The sequence below is a fragment of the Dermacentor variabilis genome, chromosome 3, assembly GCF_050947875.1.
Source record: "Dermacentor variabilis isolate Ectoservices chromosome 3, ASM5094787v1, whole genome shotgun sequence".
Classification (NCBI taxonomy): domain Eukaryota; kingdom Metazoa; phylum Arthropoda; class Arachnida; order Ixodida; family Ixodidae; genus Dermacentor; species Dermacentor variabilis.
This window is the reverse complement of record NC_134570.1, coordinates 154317747-154336816: the sequence shown is the minus strand read 5'-3', so window position 1 is coordinate 154336816 and position 19070 is coordinate 154317747. Positions and strand designations below refer to the sequence as shown.

Below are 19070 nucleotides of genomic sequence, written 5' to 3'. Positions count from 1 at the left end.
AGCCAGCAGCCACAAGAAAGGGGAAAAGCTTCCTTTCCATCGGGCTTGTTGCTAGGTACCTGATGTGGCCGCAGTCATCCTGAGCGTTGTCGTTAAGGAAACGGCGCTTGTGTTGACGTGCATGCGTAGAAGCCAGAGCAAGAAATGTGAGTATTACTTGTTTACGTGGAATTGACGTATTATCGTTTTATTTTTCGAAAGATTTGAATTCCTTACGATGTCTTGCGAAACAACGCGATAAAAAATTTCATTATACCCCAAACTGGAGGTGCCGGGGTTTGAACCCGGGACTTCTCACATGCGAAGCGAGCGCTCTACCACTTCGCTACACCCCCGGAATAATAGACGCGGTGATATGTGGACGTTTTATTGTAGTTCATAGCCAGCAACCACTAGAAAGGGGAAAAGCTTCCTTTCCATCGGGCTTGTTGCTAGGCACCTGATGTGCCTGAAGTCATCCTGAGCGTTGTCGTTAAGGAAACGGCGCTTGTGGCGACGTGCATGCGTAGAAGCCAGAGTGAGAAATGTGAGTGTTACTTGTTTACGTGGAATTGACGTATTATCGTTTTATTTTTCGAAAGATTTGAATTCCTTACGATGTCTTGCGAGACAACGCGATAAAAAATTTCATTATACCCCAAACTGGAGGTGCCGGGGTTTGAACCCGGGACTTCTCACATGCGAAGCGAGCGCTCTACCACTGAGCTACACCCCCGGAATATAAGACGCGGTTATATGTGGACGTTTTATTGTAGTTCATAGCCAGCAGCCACTAGAAAGGGGAAAAGCTTCCTTTCCATCGGGCTTGTTGCTAGGTGCCTGATGTGGCCGCAGTCATCCTGAGCGTTGTCGTTAAGGAAACGGCGCTTGTGTTGACGTGCATGCGTAGAAGCCAGAGCGAGAAATGTGAGTATTACTTGTTTACGTGGAATTGACGTATTATCGTTTTATTTTTCGAAAGATTTGAATTCCTTACGATGTCTTGCGAAACAACGCGATAAAAAATTTCATTATACCCCAAACTGGAGGTGCCGGGGTTTGAACCCGGGACTTCTCACATGCGAAGCGAGCGCTCTACCACTGAGCTACACCCCCGGAATAATAGACGCGGTGATATGTGGACGTTTTATTGTAGTTCATAGCCAGCAGCCACTAGAAAGGGGAAAAGCTTCCTTTCCATCGGGCTTGTTGCTAGGCACCTGATGTGGCCGCAGTCATCCTGAGCGTTGTCGTTAAGGAAACGGCGCTTGTGGCGACGTGCATGCGTAGAAGCCAGAGTGAGAAATGTGAGTGTTACTAGTTTACGTGGAATTGATGTATTATCGTTTTATTTATCGAAAGATTTGTATTGCTTACGATGTGTTGCGAAACAACGCGATAAAAAATTTAATTATGCCCCAAACTGGAGGTGCCGGGGTTTGAACCCGGGACTTCTCACATGCGAAGCGAGCGCTCTACCACTGAGCTACACCCCCGGAATAATAGACGCGGTTATATGTGGACGTTTTATTGTAGTTCATAGCCAGCAGCCACTAGAAAGGGGAAAAGCTTCCTTTCCATCGGGCTTGTTGCTAGGTACCTGATGTGGCCGCAGTCATCCTGAGCGTTGTCCTTAAGGAAACGGCGCTTGTGTTGACGTGCATGCGTAGAAGCCAGAGCGAGAAATGTGAGTATTACTTGTTTACGTGGAATTGACGTATTATCGTTTTATTTTTCGAAAGATTTGAATTCCTTACGATGTCTTGCGAAACAACGCGATAAAAAATTTCATTATACCCCAAACTGGAGGTGCCGGGGTTTGAACCCGGGACTTCTCACATGCGAAGCGAGCGCTCTACCACTGAGCTACACCCCCGGAATAATAGACGCGGTGATATGTGGACGTTTTATTGTAGTTCATAGCCAGCAGCCACAAGAAAGGGGAAAAGCTTCCTTTCCATCAGGCTTGTTGCTAGGCGCCTGATGTGCCTGCAGTCATCCTGAGCGTTGTCGTTAAGGAAACGGCGCTTGTGGCGACGTGGATGCGTGGAAGCCAGAGCGAGAAATGTGAGTATTACTTGTTTACATGGAATTGACGTATTATCGTTTTATTTATCGAAAGATTTGTATTGCTTACGATATGTTGCGAAACAACGCGATAAAAAATTTAATTATGCCCAAACTGGAGGCGCCGGGGTTTGAACCCGGGACTTCTCACATGCGAAGCGAGCGCTCTACCACTGAGCTACACCCCCGGAATAATGGACGCGGTGATATGTGGACGTTTTATTGTAGTTCATAGCCAGCAGCCACAAGAAAGGGGAAAAGCTTCCTTTCCATCAGGCTTGTTGCTAGGCGCCTGATGTGCCTGCAGTCATCCTGAGCATTGTCGTTAAGGAAACGGCGCTTGTGGCGACGTGGATGCGTGGAAGCCAGAGCGAGAAATGTGAGTATTCCTTGTTTACGTGGAATTGACGTATTATCGTTTTATTTATCGAAAGATTTGTATTGCTTACGATGTGTTGCGAAACAACGTGATAAAAAATTTAATTATGCCCCAAACTGGAGGTGCCGGGGTTCGAACCCGGGACTTCTCACATGCGAAGCGAGCGCTCTACCACTGAGCTACACCCCCGGAATAATTGACGCGGTCATGTGTGGAGGCTTTATTGTTGTTCATAGCCAGCAGCCACAAGAAAGGGGAAAAGCTTCGTTTCCATCAGGCTTGTTGCTAGGCGCCTGATGTGCCTGCAGTCATCCTGAGCGTTGTCGTTAAGGAAACGGCGCTTGTGGCGACGTGCATGCGTAGAAGCCAGCGCGAGAAATGTGAGTATTACTTGTTTATGTGGAATTGACGTATTATCGTTTTATTTATCGAAAGATTTGTATTGCTTACGATGTGTTGCGAAACAACGTGATAAAAAATTTAATTATACCCCAAACTGGAGGTGCCGGGGTTCGAACCCGGGACTTCTCACATGCGAAGCGAGCGCTCTACCACTGAGCTACACCCCCGCAATAATAGACGCGGTCATGTGTGGAGGCTTTATTGTTGTTCATAGCCAGCAGCCAATAGAAAGGGGAAAAGCTTCCTTTCCATCAGGCTTGTTGCTAGGCACCTGATGTGCCTGCAGTAATCCTGAGCGTTGTCGTTAAGGAAACGGCGCTTGTGGCGACGTGCATGCGTAGAAGCCAGAACGAGAAATGTGAGTATTACTTGTTTACGTGGAATTGACGTATTATCGTTTTATTTATCGAAAGATTTGTATTGCTTACGATGTGTTGCGAAACAACGTGATAAAAAATTTAATTATGCCCCAAACTGGAGGTGCCGGGGTTCGAACCCGGGACTTCTCACATGCGAAGCGAGCGCTCTACCACTGAGCTACACCCCCGCAATAATAGACGCGGTCATGTGTGGAGGCTTTATTGTTGTTCATAGCCAGCAGCCAATAGAAAGGGGAAAAGCTTCCTTTCCAGCGGGCTTGTTGCTAGGCACCTGATGTGCGTGAAGTCATCCTGAGCGTTGTCGTTAAGGAAACGGCGCTTGTGGCGACGTGGATGCGTGGAAGCCAGAGCGAGAAATGTGAGTATTGCTTGTTTACGTGGAATTGACGTATTATCGTTTTATTTATCGAAAGATTTGTATTGCTTACGATGTGTTGCGAAACAACGTGATAAAAAATTTAATTATACCCCAAACTGGAGGTGCCGGGGTTCGAACCCGGGACTTCTCACATGCGAAGCGCGCGCTCTACCACTGAGCTACACCCCCGGAATAATAGACGCGGTGATATGTGGACGTTTTATTGTAGTTCATAGCCAGCAGCCACAAGAAAGGGGAAAAGCTTCCTTTCCATCAGGTTTGTTGCTAGGCACCTGATGTGCCTGCAGTCATCCTGAGCATTGTCGTTAAGGAAACGGCGCTTGTGGCGACGTGGATGCGTGGAAGCCAGAGCGAGAAATGTGAGTATTACTTGTTTACGTGGAATCGACGAATTATCGTTTTATTTATCGAAAGATTTGTATTGCTTACGATGTGTTGCGAAACAACGTGATAAAAAACTTAATTATACCCCAAACTGGAGGTGCCGGGGTTTGAACCCGGGACTTCTCACATGCGAAGCGAGCGCTCTACCACTGAGCTACACCCCCGGAATAGTAGACGCGGTGATATCTGGACGTTTTATTGTAGTTCATAGCCAGCAGCCACAAGAAAGGGGAAAAGCTTCCTTTCCATCAGGTTTGTTGCTAGGCACCTGATGTGCCTGCAGTCATCCTGAGCATTGTCGTTAAGGAAACGGCGCTTGTGGCGACGTGCATGCGTAGAAGCCAGCGCGAGAAATGTGAGTATTACTTGTTTATGTGGAATTGACGTATTATCGTTTTATTTATCGAAAGATTTGTATTGCTTACGATGTGTTGCGAAACAACGTGATAAAAAATTTAATTATACCCCAAACTGGAGGTGCCGGGGTTCGAACCCGGGACTTCTCACATGCGAAGCGAGCGCTCTACCACTGAGCTACACCCCCGCAATAATAGACGCGGTCATGTGTGGAGGCTTTATTGTTGTTCATAGCCAGCAGTCAATAGAAAGGGGAAAAGCTTCCTTTCCATCAGGCTTGTTGCTAGGCACCTGATGTGCCTGCAGTCATCCTGAGCGTTGTCGTTAAGGAAACGGCGCTTGTGGCGACGTGCATGCGTAGAAGCCAGAACGAGAAATGTGAGTATTACTTGTTTACGTGGAATTGACGTATTATCGTTTTATTTATCGAAAGACTTGTATTGCTTACGATGTGTTGCGAAACAACGTGATAAAAAATTTAATTATGCCCCAAACTGGAGGTGCCGGGGTTCGAACCCGGGACTTCTCACATGCGAAGCGAGCGCTCTACCACTGAGCTACACCCCCGCAATAATAGACGCGGTCATGTGTGGAGGCTTTATTGTTGTTCATAGCCAGCAGCCAATAGAAAGGGGAAAAGCTTCCTTTCCATCAGGCTTGTTGCTAGGCACCTGATGTGCCTGCAGTCATCCTGAGCGTTGTCGTTAAGGAAACGGCGCTTGTGGCGACGTGCATGCGTAGAAGCCAGAACGAGAAATGTGAGTATTACTTGTTTACGTGGAATTGACGTATTATCGTTTTATTTATCGAAAGATTTGTATTGCTTACGATGTGTTGCGAAACAACGTGATAAAAAATTTAATTATGCCCCAAACTGGAGGTGCCGGGGTTCGAACCCGGGACTTCTCACATGCGAAGCGAGCGCTCTACCACTGAGCTACACCCCCGCAATAATAGACGCGGTCATGTGTGGAGGCTTTATTGTTGTTCATAGCCAGCAGCCAATAGAAAGGGGAAAAGCTTCCTTTCCATCAGGCTTGTTGCTAGGCACCTGATGTGCCTGCAGTCATCCTGAGCGTTGTCGTTAAGGAAACGGCGCTTGTGGCGACGTGGATGCGTGGAAGCCAGAGCGAGAAATGTGAGTATTGCTTGTTTACGTGGAATTGACGTATTATCGTTTTATTTATCGAAAGATTTGTATTGCTTACGATGTGTTGCGAAACAACGTGATAAAAAATTTAATTATACCCCAAACTGGAGGTGCCGGGGTTCGAACCCGGGACTTCTCACATGCGAAGCGCGCGCTCTACCACTGAGCTACACCCCCGGAATAATAGACGCGGTGATATGTGGACGTTTTATTGTAGTTCATAGCCAGCAGCCACAAGAAAGGGGAAAAGCTTCCTTTCCATCAGGTTTGTTGCTAGGCACCTGATGTGCCTGCAGTCATCCTGAGCATTGTCGTTAAGGAAACGGCGCTTGTGGCGACGTGGATGCGTGCAAGCCAGAGCGAGAAATGTGAGTATTACTTGTTTACGTGGAATCGACGAATTATCGTTTTATTTATCGAAAGATTTGTATTGCTTACGATGTGTTGCGAAACAACGTGATAAAAAACTTAATTATACCCCAAACTGGAGGTGCCGGGGTTTGAACCCGGGACTTCTCACATGCGAAGCGAGCGCTCTACCACTGAGCTACACCCCCGGAATAGTAGACGCGGTGATATCTGGACGTTTTATTGTAGTTCATAGCCAGCAGCCACAAGAAAGGGGAAAAGCTTCCTTTCCATCAGGTTTGTTGCTAGGCACCTGATGTGCCTGCAGTCATCCTGAGCATTGTCGTTAAGGAAACGGCGCTTGTGGCGACGTGGATGCGTGGAAGCCAGAGCGAGAAATGTGAGTATTACTTGTTTACGTGGAATTGACGTATTATCGTTTTATTTTTCGAAATAATTGCATTGCTTACGATGTGTTGCGAAACAACGTGATAAAAAATTTAATTATACCCCAAACTGGAGGTGCCGGGGTTTGAACCCGGGACTTCTCACATGCTAAGCGAGCGCTCTACCACTGAGCTACACCCCCTTTTTTTTTTTTTCTTTATTGCCAGTCCTCGACATAACACAACACAAATTCCTAAATGATATAAACAAAGACCAAAGAAGCAAAAAGGGATGAATACACAAACGGAACAAGGAACAGTAATATTTACATTCGCTGCCGTCCGCTACTGTGGCACGACGTTGTCGGATTAAAATTCCTTTAGTGCTGTAAGGGGTTCAACCCTCGACAGCCACTCAGGAACAGGCTGTTGCATCTTGATCACTTCCACATACCGTTGCATGGATTCACAAAAGTACAGACGCGCCGGTCGGGCATCCGGGTCACAATGGTAACCCGCCATTCTTGCGCGCCATAAACTGTGGAGGCCCGTAAGCATGATCAGGTCGTACGGGAAACCTTCGTCGTCATATACTGGCAGAAACCTGATTCCGTGGGGATCTATAGGTAGCTCCTTTTTTAGAGTCCTTTGTAGCACGTCCCAGAAAAAGACCCCTTCCCAACAGTGGATGAAGACGTGATCTATGCTTTCTGTTTTTTTACATATAAGGCAGTGGGTTCCCCATGGCATGTAGAACCCACGTTGTTCAAGGAAGATTTTAACAGGTACAGTACCAGTGTGTAATTTAAAAAAGAACGATTTAGTGGCTGGTTGAACTGGCATCTTCTTCACCCTTTTCAATACATCTAGGCCTGGGCCTCCACTGTACGGGGCTCTGTACATAGGTACGAGCAAAACACTGTCACATAAATCACGATATAACTTTTTCCGTTTTACACTCCACAAATATGCACTTGAAAAACGAACACGCAAAAAGGAAACACTCTGAACTATTTCCCGAAAGAAACCGCGGACTGGTCCTGGCATTATTTCCGTACCTACAACGAATTCGGGAAGTGATCTTGACAGCCTCATTTGGATCACCGTGCGCAGAAATGGGTCGTTTGTATCTCGAAAGAAGGAGAATCTATTCACCAGTTGACGCAAGAAGAGGTGCGCCAACCCCAGACCACCATCCTTCACGCGCCGGAAGAGATTATCTCGGCTACATCGCTCCCAGCTTGATGCCCACACGAATACAGCGAACACGCGGTGCAGTTTCTGCACATTAATACGAGAGCACTGTAGTACCTGCATTACGTACCAGATCTTTGTCACGAGAAACATGTTGCACGCTGTAGCTCTCGCGAATATTGATAGGTAACAGGCGTTCCATCGGTCGGCTTTTTCTTTTAGTTGTTTTGTCCGCTCCTTCCAGTACTCGCTACTGTCCTTGTAGGCATCAAGGGGTGCTCCAAGGTACTTAACTGGCGTCGTGACCCAGTTTACGTTCGAAAAGTGGTCTGGTGTAGACGCCCATCTTCCATGCCAAAACCCCAAACATTTCTGCCAGTTAACGTAGCTGTTAGTGACGTTACCAAACTTTTTGACGATATTAACAGTATTCAATACACTTTGTTTGTCCTTACAGCACACAGCCACATCGTCAGCGTATGCCAGTAGCTTCACTTCTGCTGATTGAAGACTAAACCCCTTAATACGTTCATTTTCAATGATGGCCAGACATAGCGTTTCTATGTAGACACAAAACAGGAGTGGACTGAGTGGACAACCCTGGCGAACGGAGCGCTTCACGTTAATGGGGGCCCCCAACATCTGATTAATTATAAGTCTGGTATAGCAGCTCCGGTACGCCATGGTCACCCCTTCAGTGATTATGTGGCCAAAATTAACGTGTTCAAGGATGGTAAGCAATATGTCGTGAGAAACACAATCAAACGCCTTCTCCAAGTCTAGCTGGAGGATGGCTACTGCATCGCACATGGCGTCACAACACTCCAGCACACACTTCATTTTATGGATGTTAGTGAAAATGGTTCTTCCACGAATACCACACGTCTGGTGTGGGCCGACTACTTCCTGAATAACTGACTGGACCCGTCGTGCCAACACCTTCATCAATATTTTGTAGTCACAGTTAGTAAGCGCTATGGGTCTGTAGGAGGAAAGTTGCTTGAGCTTTTCGGTCTCTTCTGTTTTCGGTATTAGTACTGTATGGGACTGGCCAAAGGATGGTGGAAGTATTTTCAGTTCATATGCTTCATTGAAAACTGCTGTTAAGATAGGAGCTAGGTGGCTTTTGAACGATTTGTACCATGCGGCACAAAGACCGTCTGGACCTGGCGACTTCCCAGGATTCAGGTCTTCGATGGCTTTCATCACTTCATGTTCTGTTAATGGTCGTTCTAAGGTTTCTTTAACCTCACTCGACAGCTGTGGGATTCGTTGCAAAAATAATTTCTTGAAATCGTGCATGTTGACAGGCCTGAATGTAAAAAGTTCTTTGTAATGCTCAAAGAAAGCACGCCCTATATTATTGTTATCCGTTAATACCACCCCTTCATATTCGATAGCCTCAATCTGCTTACGTCTCGAGTGCTTTTTTTCTAACCCCAGTGCTCTTTTCGTTGGCGTTTCCCCGCATGATAGCCTTTCTGCTCTGGCGCGCACTAGCGCACCTCGGAAGCGATCTTCGTCGAATACCTCGAGCTTCTTCTTAACGGCGCGCATATCTTGTTGATAGGCGCCAGGTTGCATGCATTCAAGCTTCGCAAATTTTTCTAGCAATGTTGTTAAATCCTTTTCTCTGGCCTTTTGTTCATATCGCAGTACGCTACTTCTTTCGATTGCCTTCAATTTAATGCTTTGCTTCAGCAACTCCCATTCCTCACCAAATTTCGTAGAACTGTCTGTTCCAAAAGAATTCAGAGCAGCCACTACATTTTCGTTAAAAGTTTCATCCCGTAACAGCTCTGCATTCAATTTCCACAGTTCCCAGACGAACTTGTTTCGTTCTTTCTTCCTGCCCACCGTGCATTTTACCAGGCAGTGGTCAGAATATGATATGGCCGTAACTGTGTAGCACTGGCATTTTTCAACTAAATCATATGAAAGATAGATACGGTCTAAGCGTGCGTGACTTGTGCCCTGAAAGTGAGTGTAGCTTACGTCTCCGTGACCGCGAAAACATTCTGCGATATCTTCTAATTCGAATTCGTGTGTGATCTGCGCCAGGATATCACTACTTTTGTCACAAACCACGCGACGCGTAGACCTATCCTCAGCTTTCAATACGCAGTTGAAGTCGCCTACACAGGCTATCATTTTTTGCACATGTAAATGATGCTTTAAACTCAAAAAGAAATTTGCCCTCTCTTGCACAGTATTAGGCGCATAAATGCAAAACACGCGCCATTGGACATTACAATAGCTGAAGTCACAAAAGACAAGTCGACCAGAAGTACAGGAGAAGTAACCATCTATAACAAGACCAGGGAGCTTCCTCACGAACAGCACACACCCTGCCGAAGTCCCTAAGGCGTGGCTCACTACCGTATAGTAGTTATACGTGAACCTTTGCACCATGCTCCCGGTCTCCTCCTCGCCGTCTCCCTTGGTTTCTTGCACTGCTAAAACGTCGAGGTCGTGGTCCACTAGTAGTCTGTAAACCTGACTCTGTTTCCTTTTGGCGGCCAGACCTCGAACGTTTAGCGTGCCGAGGCTAAGCGACGGGTTGGTAGCCATTATTGGTGAAAACCGGAAGGGGAGAAGGCCCGGAGCATGGTGCTCACCTTAACGTCTAGCTGACCGCTAGACGCCTCCGTGGCCATCCGGCGGCCGTCGCCCGGGTTCCTCTTTGGTCGGCTTCGGGGTAAGCCTACGGTCAGTCTCCAGGTTCGGCTTAGGCTTGAGGGTGGAGCGCCTTCCAGGTAGCGTCTTAGCGGGTGGTGCCTCGGAGTCACCGCCGGCCTTTCCGTCGACTTTCTCCTCGTGCTGCAGGGATCTCTTGACCGGTGCCGAGACGGATTCGACGCGGGCGCTAGCAGGGGTCGCGTTGTCGTCCGCCTCTGCCTGCGTTGCATCCGTAGCTGGCTGGTGGCTCTCATTTTCTTGCGGGGCCGTCTTCACGCTCTCGACTGTAGCTGCTGGTTCTTTGGGGGGAGGGATATTCCTTCCTCCTTCGGCTTGCTTGGTCGTCGCGCCGGTTTCTGCCGCCACTTTGCCGTTTCCAGCTCCCGTGGCCGCTTCCTCCGCCTCGGTCACGTCCATTACATGGTCTAACGTCGACGGCTCGCTCTCCGCCGAACCCGCGGCTACTGCGTATGAACGCACACAGTCCGCGTCGTTGTGTCCAAAACGCCTGCACCGCGAGTAACGGGGAACCTTGCATTCACGGCGAACGTGGCCAGAGCCCCGGCAGCGCAGGCACTGCATGGGACGTCCTGGGGCTACCACCAGCGCAAGCTCGCCGGCGACGCGGATCTGGTGGGGCAGGTCGTCGACTTTCATTCCTGCCTTCAGCTGCAGCAGCACTGCTCGGGTCGTCGAGCCCTTGTCGGAAACGCCATCCACTCGCCAGCGCTCCCGGGTCACTTCCGTCACCTTGCCGAAGGAGGCCAGCGCGGTCTTGACGTCTTCGTCGTCCACCCCATGCAGAAGCCAGTGGATACGAAGCTTCACCTGTTGTTCCTTGGGGTCGATGACCAGGCAGCGACGCCCCTTCACCTGCAGCTCCTTTAGGGCCGCCACCTTTTCGGCAGCCTCGGCTGTCTTCATCGTCACCGCCCATACATGGTTTATTTGGTATGCTCCAAGGGCGACGACGCCAGAGAGCATACCAACAGCTTGAAGCGCGTCTCGAAAATCTTCTACACGAAACGGGCGAACACGAGCGTCGCCGTGCAAAAAAACTGTGTTCAAAACAATACGTCCTGTAGGTAGGCGAGGCAAAATTATTTGGTAATCTTTATCTTCTTCCGTCGAAAGCCTGTTGCCGCGGCTAACAGCCGCATATGCCGCTCCATTGGAGCCCATGATCCCGCGATCCGTTCAGCTCGGGAGCCGGAAGCAGAATGACAACTGAGCTACACTCCCTTTTTTTTTATTATCGCCTCGCAAAGTACATACAAATACTGTCAAATGAAAATGAGCGTTAAATCGTCTAGTCGTTAGAAAGGCTGACGTGTCTTGTTAAAATGCCTTCATCGAAGCCAAACTGTCCAACACTGAAAGCCAATTTGGTAGATCACTTAGCAGTTTCAACACTTCGCTTGTATAATTAACACTCTCAATAAAATAATACATTGCTGACCTTGCATGAACATCAACATTGCGTACAGCCATACGAGTTCGCCAGAGGCTTTGCATACCCAATAGCATCAACATGTCCACCGGCACACGGTTAGGTTCAGCACATGGCGAAAACCTTATTCCCAACGCAGTGATAGGAAGCGCCTTTTTTAATGTGCTTTGCAGGATCCCCAAAGAAATCGGGCATCGTGGCAGTCAAGAAAAATATGTTCGACAGTTTCTTCCTGGTTACATATAAGACAGTTGTCTGACCATGGGACAAACAAGCCCTTGCTTCTTAGCCATGACTTAACAGGCAGTGTGCCGGTATGCAGATTGAAAAAGAATGATTTTGCGTTAGCTCGTACAGGCATATTATTCACTCGCTTGAAAACATCTCGTTCAGGCCCTAAGTAATACATACAACGATAAACTGGTGCGGGTACAAACACTTCGACAAGATCCTTATACAATTGCTTTCGTGACACTGCAACCAAGTAGTCCTTCGAAAATCGAGCGTTTAGAAGACGTATCGCCATGGAAACTTCACGCAGATAACTCTTTAGTGCCATCGGTTTGATTGCGTGCGACAATACAACAAAATCGGGCAACGCATCGCGCAATCTCAATTGGACTACCGTCCGCAGAAACCCATCGGTTTGGTCGTGGAAGAAAACAAATCTCGACACAAGTTGCTTGAAAAACAAATGCGTTAAACCAAGTCCCCCATTGCGCAATGTGTGAAACAAATTACTTCTGCTCGTGCTTTAAACTAAGGGAGGAGGAAAGAGAAAAGAAGAAGGCAGGGAGGTTAACCAGAATAACGTCCGGTTGGCTACCCTACACCGGGGGAATGGGAAAGGGGAAAGCAAAGATCACAGGGAGAGAGAGGAGGGAAGGAAAGAATGAAATTGTGGCAAGTTCGCTGACGCGTGCGGTTTTACAGAAATTGCCTTAATAGTCACAGGTGGTCGCACAAACCCGTCGTCCTTAAGAAACACAAAAGTGCTTTAAACTAAGTAACTTTAAACAGAAAGGTTCTAAATAAAGTGCAAAGAGCAAGGCCGAGGTCTCGTGTTGGGCTGCTGAGCACGAGGTCGCGGGCTCGAATCCCGGCCACGGCGGCCGCATTTCGATGGGGGCGAAATGCGAAAACAACCGTGTGCTTAGATTTAGGTGCACGTTAAAGAACCCCAGGTGGTCAAAATTTCCGGAGTCCTCCACTACGGCGTGCCTCATAATCAGAAAGTGGTTTTGGCACGTAAAAACCCCAAATATTATTATTACTAAGGCCGAGGTCGGACAGCCTTGCTTTATGTTACACATTACTGCAATCCACCTGCTCAGTTTGTTGTTAATAATTAAGTTTGTGGTACAACCATCATACATCATTTTCACCCCGTCCAAAATAACTGATCCGACATTAACATAATCAAGAAGCATAAACAGGATTTCGTTTGACACCCTGTCAAAAGCGTTGACCAAATCTAGTTGTAGCATAGCTACATGATCTCCCAGCGCATCGCTACATTCAAATATGCTTCGCGCTATATGTATATTTGTAGATATAGTCCTGCCTTTTATACCGCATGTCTGATGCGTACCTACTAGGGATGTCACTACACTCTGAAGGCGATGGGCGAGCACCATCATAAATACTTTATACTCAATATTTGCTAAGCTTATTGGCTGGCAGGCCTCTACGGATTGAAGTGTGGTGTGGTCTGTTGATTTAGGTATCAGTACTACATGTGTCTGTCGGAAAGAAGGAGGCGTCTATTTTTGTTCGCAACACTTGGTTATGACGCGGTGCAGAGCCTCAGCCATTTCAACCTTGAAAATTTTATATATCACTGCCCCAAGTCCGTATCGTCCAGGCGATTTCCTTGCATTAAGGTCATCTATAGCCTTTTCAATTTCTGTTACAGAAATCGGCCTCTCAAGGGCATCTTTGGCATATTTAAGTTCGCCATCAATTTTCGGCATCAGAGGTAAATATTCACTCTTAAACGCAGAGATATCGCTTGTCCTCTTGCTTAGCAGCGTGCTATAGTAGTCAACGAAAGCGCGTTCTATCATTTCCCCGTCATTTGTAAGCTGCCCTTGATAAACGATTTCTTTTACTTCCTTGGTCATAGCGTACCTCTTCTCTTCAATTAAAGCTCGCTTGGTGCGCGTTTCACCCAGCTATACACGTACAGCGCGTGCTCTTAAAACCGCGCCACGATATCTCTCTTCATCAATCACTTCAAGTTTCGCTTTAAGTTCTTTGATATCATGTGCAAATATACCAGCCGCGCCGCTTTCCATGTTCAACAGGTATGCTAACGTGCATTGCAGTTGCTTTTCTTCTTGCTTTTGTTTCTGCCGCAACACGCATGCTCTTTCTAAAGCAATTGTTTTCGCTTCGGTTTTGAACATCTCCGAAGCTTCTACAACATTTTTTGCATCGTCCAGGAGAACAGCGTCTAATTTCTCTTTTATTCTTTTAAGAAATACTTCATCTTGCAAAAGGTTGTCGTTAAGTTTGCATAGGTGCCAATTAAATTTCTGTTCTTTCTTTTTCATACCTATCGTAACCATTACCAAACAATGATCACTGAAACTGATACATTCTACACCATATTCAGAAAGTATCGGAACTAAGTGAACAGGAACACAGATGCGGTCTAACCATGAGTGGCTGTCTCCTTGAAAATGCGTATATTGCACATGACTGTAAGAACCAAGAACACACCCAACATCCTCTAGGTCAACATCACACAAAATTTCATGAAGAAGTGCGGCACTTTTATCTTGGCTAAGTTTCCTTTTCGATCGATCTATCGGCCGGCACACACAATTGAAGTCGCCAAACATTAGAACGTGTCTTTCACACCGCAAGAAAGACCTCAGATGAACAAAAAATTGTTCACGTTCTCGAGCATTATTAGGGGCGTATACACAAACCGCCCACCACAGCAATCCAGAAAACAAAAAATCACAAATAAGCAAACGCCCCCCCCCCCCCCCCTCACATGAAGTAACTTATTGCTCTGTTATCCCAATGCTATTTCTAATAAAGAAAAGGCAGCCCCCAGAAGTACCACTCGCGTGGCAAACGTATACATTGTACTTATTTCTGAAAATTTCAAACAATCGAGCTGTTTTTTCTTCAGATTAAATTTCGGTTTCTTGGATGGCCATCAATTCAATGTCTTTTTCTAGTAACATGCGACTTATCTGACACTGTCTTCGCCTCTGCGACAACCCTCTGACGTTTAATGTCGCCAAACGAAGCGGACTGGTGAGGTTAATAGTGTCTGCCATTGTTTTAGTTATATTTAGGCTACGTCCCTACACAATTTTTCTTAGGAAACATACGGACTCTGGTATGCAGTGATGCTCGTTGAACATGGCCCTCCCTTTCGAGCCGGCGACTGGCAACCCGCGCAGTCGCATGCCCATTCCCGATCAAAGAACGGGTTTTGGAAGTTCTTTCCGGGAAACTACCTCCGCTAAGGCGTAGGTGGCGCGCGTGGCAGCCGTCTGTCTGGCGGCACGTTGGGTTTGACCTTCAACGTCGGCCGTCGGCCTGTCTGGGTTTTCTGTGCCGGTCTTTCGGTACACAAACGAGGCAGCCTTTCGGCGACGAGGAAGCAAGCCCGAGAAAGGCGAGTATTACTTGTTTATGTGAAATTGACGTATTATCGATCTTTTTCGAAATAATTGTATTGCTTACGATGTGTTGCGAAACAAAGTGACAAGAAATTTAGTTATACCCCACACTAGAGGTGCCGGAGTTTGAACCCGGGACTTCTCACATGCGAAGCGAGCGCTTCACCACTGAGCTAAATCCCTGGAATAATAGACGCGGTCATGTGTGGACGTTTTATTGTTGTTCATAGCCAGCAGCCACTAGAAATGGGAAAAGCTTCCTTTCGATCAGGCTTGTTGCTACGCACCTCATGTGCGTGCAGTCATCCTAAGCGTTGTCGTTAAAGAAACGTCGCTTCTGGCGACGTGGTGGCGTGGAAGCCAGCGCTAGAAGTGCGAGTATCACTTGTTTATGTTGAATTGACGTAGTATCTTTTTTTTTTCGAAATAATTGTATTGCTTACGATGTGTTGCGAAACAACGTGATAAAAAATTTCATTATACCCTACACTGGAGGTGCCGGGGTTGGAACCCGGGACTTCTCACACGCGAATCGAGCGCTCTACCACTGAGCTACACACGCCTTTTTTTCTTGATTGCCTGTGTACGTAATACAGAAAACAACAGAAGGATCTCAAAAACATTTGAAATTAATCAACTCATAAGACAATGTAACCCAATCACGTGTTTCTGGCTGGGCTCGTAAAGCTCTCGCATATACGCTACATGTTCAATGTAATTTTCCCTTACAGGCTGAGCGTTAGTGTCGGCATGTCTTAGCGACATTCGTGTTTTCCATATACTATGGAGGCTGAGTACCATTATGATGTCGTAGGAAATGTCGCCGTGATTCTCAACTGGTAAATATCGGATTCGATGTGGTGTAATAGGTAAGTCCTTTTTGATAGTTCGCTGAAGGATGTCCCAGTGAAAATGGGATCCCAGCATTCAATAAATACATGTTCTATTGTATCTGGTCTTTGGCATAGTATGCAGTTGACCGTCCACGGTACAATCATTTCTTCATCTTGTAGCCACGTTTTTACAGGTAGACTGTTTGTATGGAGCTTGAAGAAAAAGGATTTTACATGCGGTCGTATTGGCATTCCTTTAACCCGTTTTAAGACGTCTTGTCCACACCCTCCAGTGTATATGCTTCTGTACACTGGCAGAGGTAACATAACATCCAATAAATCCTTGTAGAACTTTTTCTTTTTTACTGTACTCAATTATTCTGTGGAAAACCTTACTTTAAGCATGCGAAAGGCTACAACAACCTCGCGCAAATAACCTTTTACACGGTGCATCGCAGTCTTATTTGTAGAGACGATGTATTCAGGTAGTGCATTGTGTAAACAAACTTGCATAACTGTACGCAGAAATGGGTCACACTGATCTCTTAAAATTATAAAACGCGACACAATCTGTCTGATAAATAGGTGTGACAGGCAAAGACCACCTTTTCTGACGGACAAAAACAGATTAGTTCAACTCGTTCATTCCCAACTTCCTCCCCAAATAAACACTGCAAAGACTCTAATTTTTTGTGGTTTAGTACGCGACTTGAACAGTACTTGCATAACATACCATAACTTGGCAACTAAGAATACATTGCAAGTAGTTGCACGGGCAAATATTGACAAATTTCGACCTTGCCATCCCTGCGTCTTCTCTTTCAAGCGTTCTGTTTCCTCGTTCCAATACAGTTCGGTGTCATCATAACATTGTAATGGGACACCTAAGTACGTTGTTGGCATTGCTGTCTATTGGATGCCAGCAAATAATTCAGGCTTCTCGCTCCACTCTCCATGCCAGAAACCTACGGTCTTCTCCCAATTGATCTCGCAGCCAGATTCCTTGAAAAACTCGCCAGTCAACCTAACCACGTCTTTGATACTTTCGGCATCTTTGCAAAGGCAGCAATGTCATCAGCGTATGCGAGGACCTTGACTTCCGCCGTTTCAAGCATAAAACCGCGTACACATTGACTATTAATTAAACTCAAGCAGAAAGGTTCTAACTAAATATCAAAAAAGTAATGATGAAATTGCACATCCCTACCTCACACTGGAGAGATTCTGGATTGGTTCACTTCTGATTATAATGATGCGTGTGCTGCACTCTGAGTAGGCCATTTTTACTCCTTCTAATATCAGTCCTCCAACATTAACGTATTCTAATATTGAAAATAGTACTTCATGTGACACATTGCCAAACGCTTTCTCCAAATCTAGTTGCAACACTGCAACCCGACATGAGAGAGCATCACAGCACTCAAGAACCCAGCGAGCTACATGTGTATTGCTGGAAATTGTTCTGCCCTTGATTCCACATGTTTGATGCGGTCCCACTAGTCGCGTTACAGCACTTTGAAGTCTCTTTGCTAACACTTTCGTGAATATTTTGTAATCACAGTTCGTGAGGCTTATTGGTCGATAAAACTTTACTGACAACAGTTTAACTGGATCCTCGCACTTCGGGATTAGCACCGTATGAGCGGTTCGGAACGATGGCGGCATTCGCTGTGTTGCATACATTTCCTTGAAGACATTGTGCAATAATTGGCAGAGCTGACATTTCAAAACCTTGTAAAAGGGCGCACCTAAACCATCAGGCCCGGGAGCCTTTCCTGCACCAAGTCCATCTATGGCGTCTTCAATTTCTCGCAATGTGATTGGAAATTCCAGGCTTGCTTTAATGTCGTTTTCTAGGCGTCGCATAAGTTGAAGAAAATCTCGCTTAAATCCTTCTATTATTTTTTTCTTGTTCCCAAGCAGTTCACGATAATAATCTACGAATGCTCGCGTTATCCTTGTGGGTTCGGACGTTTCCTCGTTTTGATATATTATTGCTTGTATTTCATTTTTTGTGGCGTATCTCTTTTCGTCACTTAGCGCCCGTTTAGAAGGCGTCTCCCCATTCCACAATCGTTCCGCTCGCGCTCGTACCATGGCTCCCTTGTAGCGTTTTTTGTCGATAAGTTCGAGCTTACTTTTTGTTCCCTTTATCTGCTTCATGCAAGATCCAGCGTTCTGACATTCTGTAGACATGAGAAATACTAGTTCGCTAGTTAATTCTTTTTCTTCATGTGTTTCCTTGCGGCGCAGCGCAGTTGTTTTTCCTATCGCTTTTACCTTAACAACAGTTTTGAGAGTTTCCCATGTTTCGGTACAGTGATTAGTTTGCGCTGCCATAGAGGAATAAATCATTTCACTTATATCTCTGGTAATGTTTTCATCATCGAGCAGTTTGGTATTAAACTTCCAAAGATCCCTATTAAATTTCGTTTCTTTTCGTTTTTGCCCCAAATCAAACGTCACTAGACTATGATCAGAAAAGGATACATGTTTAATCTCGTAACTTTGACACAATGGCACGAGCTGCATTGCAATATAAGCTCGGTCTAATCGCGCATGACTTTCACCTTGATAGTGCGTATAAACGGAAGCTTTGCCTGTCGATAGCAGAATACCGACGTCTTCCAATTCATAATCATTCACCAGTATGTTTAAAAACTGTGCGCTCCTATCCCTTCGTTTCATTTGTTTAGCTAGCTCCTGTGCTCTGCACACACAGTTGAAATTCCCCATCAATATAAGGTATCGCTCGCACTTCAGGTATTCTTCTAGCTGTTGAAAAAGAATTCTACGCGCACATTCATCATTTGGAACATACACGCACAAAATGTGCCACTTAAAGCCAGGAAAAGAACAATCAAGTATGACAAACCGGCCAGTACCACATAAAATAACTTGTTCCTCTACAATACCAGCACTCTTACGAATAAAGAGTGCGCAGCCTCCAGAAGTTTCAACCGCATGACACACGCAGACGTTATACATTGCTCTGAATGGTTGCACCACGCGGTCCGTCGGTTCCTGGCCTTCCACCTTTGTCTCTTGCACGGTGACAA

At 46.3% G+C, this 19070-nt stretch overlaps 1 protein-coding gene and 16 non-coding genes across 17 annotated transcripts in view; 1 reads left to right on the top strand and 16 right to left on the bottom strand.

Annotated features, from left to right (window-relative positions):
* Positions 1 to 643: 643 nt before the first annotated feature.
* On the bottom strand, positions 644 to 715 carry TRNAA-CGC (transfer RNA alanine (anticodon CGC)). Its single transcript has one exon. It is a non-coding gene; the product is annotated as a tRNA-Ala (tRNA).
* A 308-nt stretch (positions 716 to 1023) lies between these two features.
* TRNAA-CGC (transfer RNA alanine (anticodon CGC)) lies at positions 1024 to 1095 on the bottom strand. Its single transcript has one exon. It is a non-coding gene; the product is annotated as a tRNA-Ala (tRNA).
* A 308-nt stretch (positions 1096 to 1403) lies between these two features.
* Positions 1404 to 1475, bottom strand: TRNAA-CGC (transfer RNA alanine (anticodon CGC)). The gene has a single exon. It is a non-coding gene; the product is annotated as a tRNA-Ala (tRNA).
* A 308-nt stretch (positions 1476 to 1783) lies between these two features.
* TRNAA-CGC (transfer RNA alanine (anticodon CGC)) lies at positions 1784 to 1855 on the bottom strand. The gene has a single exon. It is a non-coding gene; the product is annotated as a tRNA-Ala (tRNA).
* Positions 1856 to 2162: 307 nt separating this feature from the next.
* Positions 2163 to 2234, bottom strand: TRNAA-CGC (transfer RNA alanine (anticodon CGC)). The gene has a single exon. It is a non-coding gene; the product is annotated as a tRNA-Ala (tRNA).
* A 308-nt stretch (positions 2235 to 2542) lies between these two features.
* On the bottom strand, positions 2543 to 2614 carry TRNAA-CGC (transfer RNA alanine (anticodon CGC)). The gene has a single exon. It is a non-coding gene; the product is annotated as a tRNA-Ala (tRNA).
* Positions 2615 to 2922: 308 nt separating this feature from the next.
* TRNAA-CGC (transfer RNA alanine (anticodon CGC)) lies at positions 2923 to 2994 on the bottom strand. Its single transcript has one exon. It is a non-coding gene; the product is annotated as a tRNA-Ala (tRNA).
* A 308-nt stretch (positions 2995 to 3302) lies between these two features.
* On the bottom strand, positions 3303 to 3374 carry TRNAA-CGC (transfer RNA alanine (anticodon CGC)). The gene has a single exon. It is a non-coding gene; the product is annotated as a tRNA-Ala (tRNA).
* Positions 3375 to 3682: 308 nt separating this feature from the next.
* Positions 3683 to 3754, bottom strand: TRNAA-CGC (transfer RNA alanine (anticodon CGC)). Its single transcript has one exon. It is a non-coding gene; the product is annotated as a tRNA-Ala (tRNA).
* Positions 3755 to 4062: 308 nt separating this feature from the next.
* On the bottom strand, positions 4063 to 4134 carry TRNAA-CGC (transfer RNA alanine (anticodon CGC)). Its single transcript has one exon. It is a non-coding gene; the product is annotated as a tRNA-Ala (tRNA).
* Positions 4135 to 4442: 308 nt separating this feature from the next.
* Positions 4443 to 4514, bottom strand: TRNAA-CGC (transfer RNA alanine (anticodon CGC)). The gene has a single exon. It is a non-coding gene; the product is annotated as a tRNA-Ala (tRNA).
* A 308-nt stretch (positions 4515 to 4822) lies between these two features.
* Positions 4823 to 4894, bottom strand: TRNAA-CGC (transfer RNA alanine (anticodon CGC)). Its single transcript has one exon. It is a non-coding gene; the product is annotated as a tRNA-Ala (tRNA).
* A 308-nt stretch (positions 4895 to 5202) lies between these two features.
* On the bottom strand, positions 5203 to 5274 carry TRNAA-CGC (transfer RNA alanine (anticodon CGC)). The gene has a single exon. It is a non-coding gene; the product is annotated as a tRNA-Ala (tRNA).
* Positions 5275 to 5582: 308 nt separating this feature from the next.
* On the bottom strand, positions 5583 to 5654 carry TRNAA-CGC (transfer RNA alanine (anticodon CGC)). The gene has a single exon. It is a non-coding gene; the product is annotated as a tRNA-Ala (tRNA).
* Positions 5655 to 5962: 308 nt separating this feature from the next.
* Positions 5963 to 6034, bottom strand: TRNAA-CGC (transfer RNA alanine (anticodon CGC)). Its single transcript has one exon. It is a non-coding gene; the product is annotated as a tRNA-Ala (tRNA).
* A 308-nt stretch (positions 6035 to 6342) lies between these two features.
* TRNAA-AGC (transfer RNA alanine (anticodon AGC)) lies at positions 6343 to 6414 on the bottom strand. The gene has a single exon. It is a non-coding gene; the product is annotated as a tRNA-Ala (tRNA).
* An 8655-nt stretch (positions 6415 to 15069) lies between these two features.
* LOC142576426 (glutamine synthetase 2 cytoplasmic-like) overlaps positions 15070 to 19070 on the top strand; it is a 66171-nt gene continuing 62170 nt past the window's right edge. The window contains exon 1 of the mRNA XM_075686556.1: positions 15070 to 15174. The gene's annotated coding sequence lies outside the window, so the exon portion shown is untranslated. The remainder of the gene's footprint in view (positions 15175 to 19070) is intronic.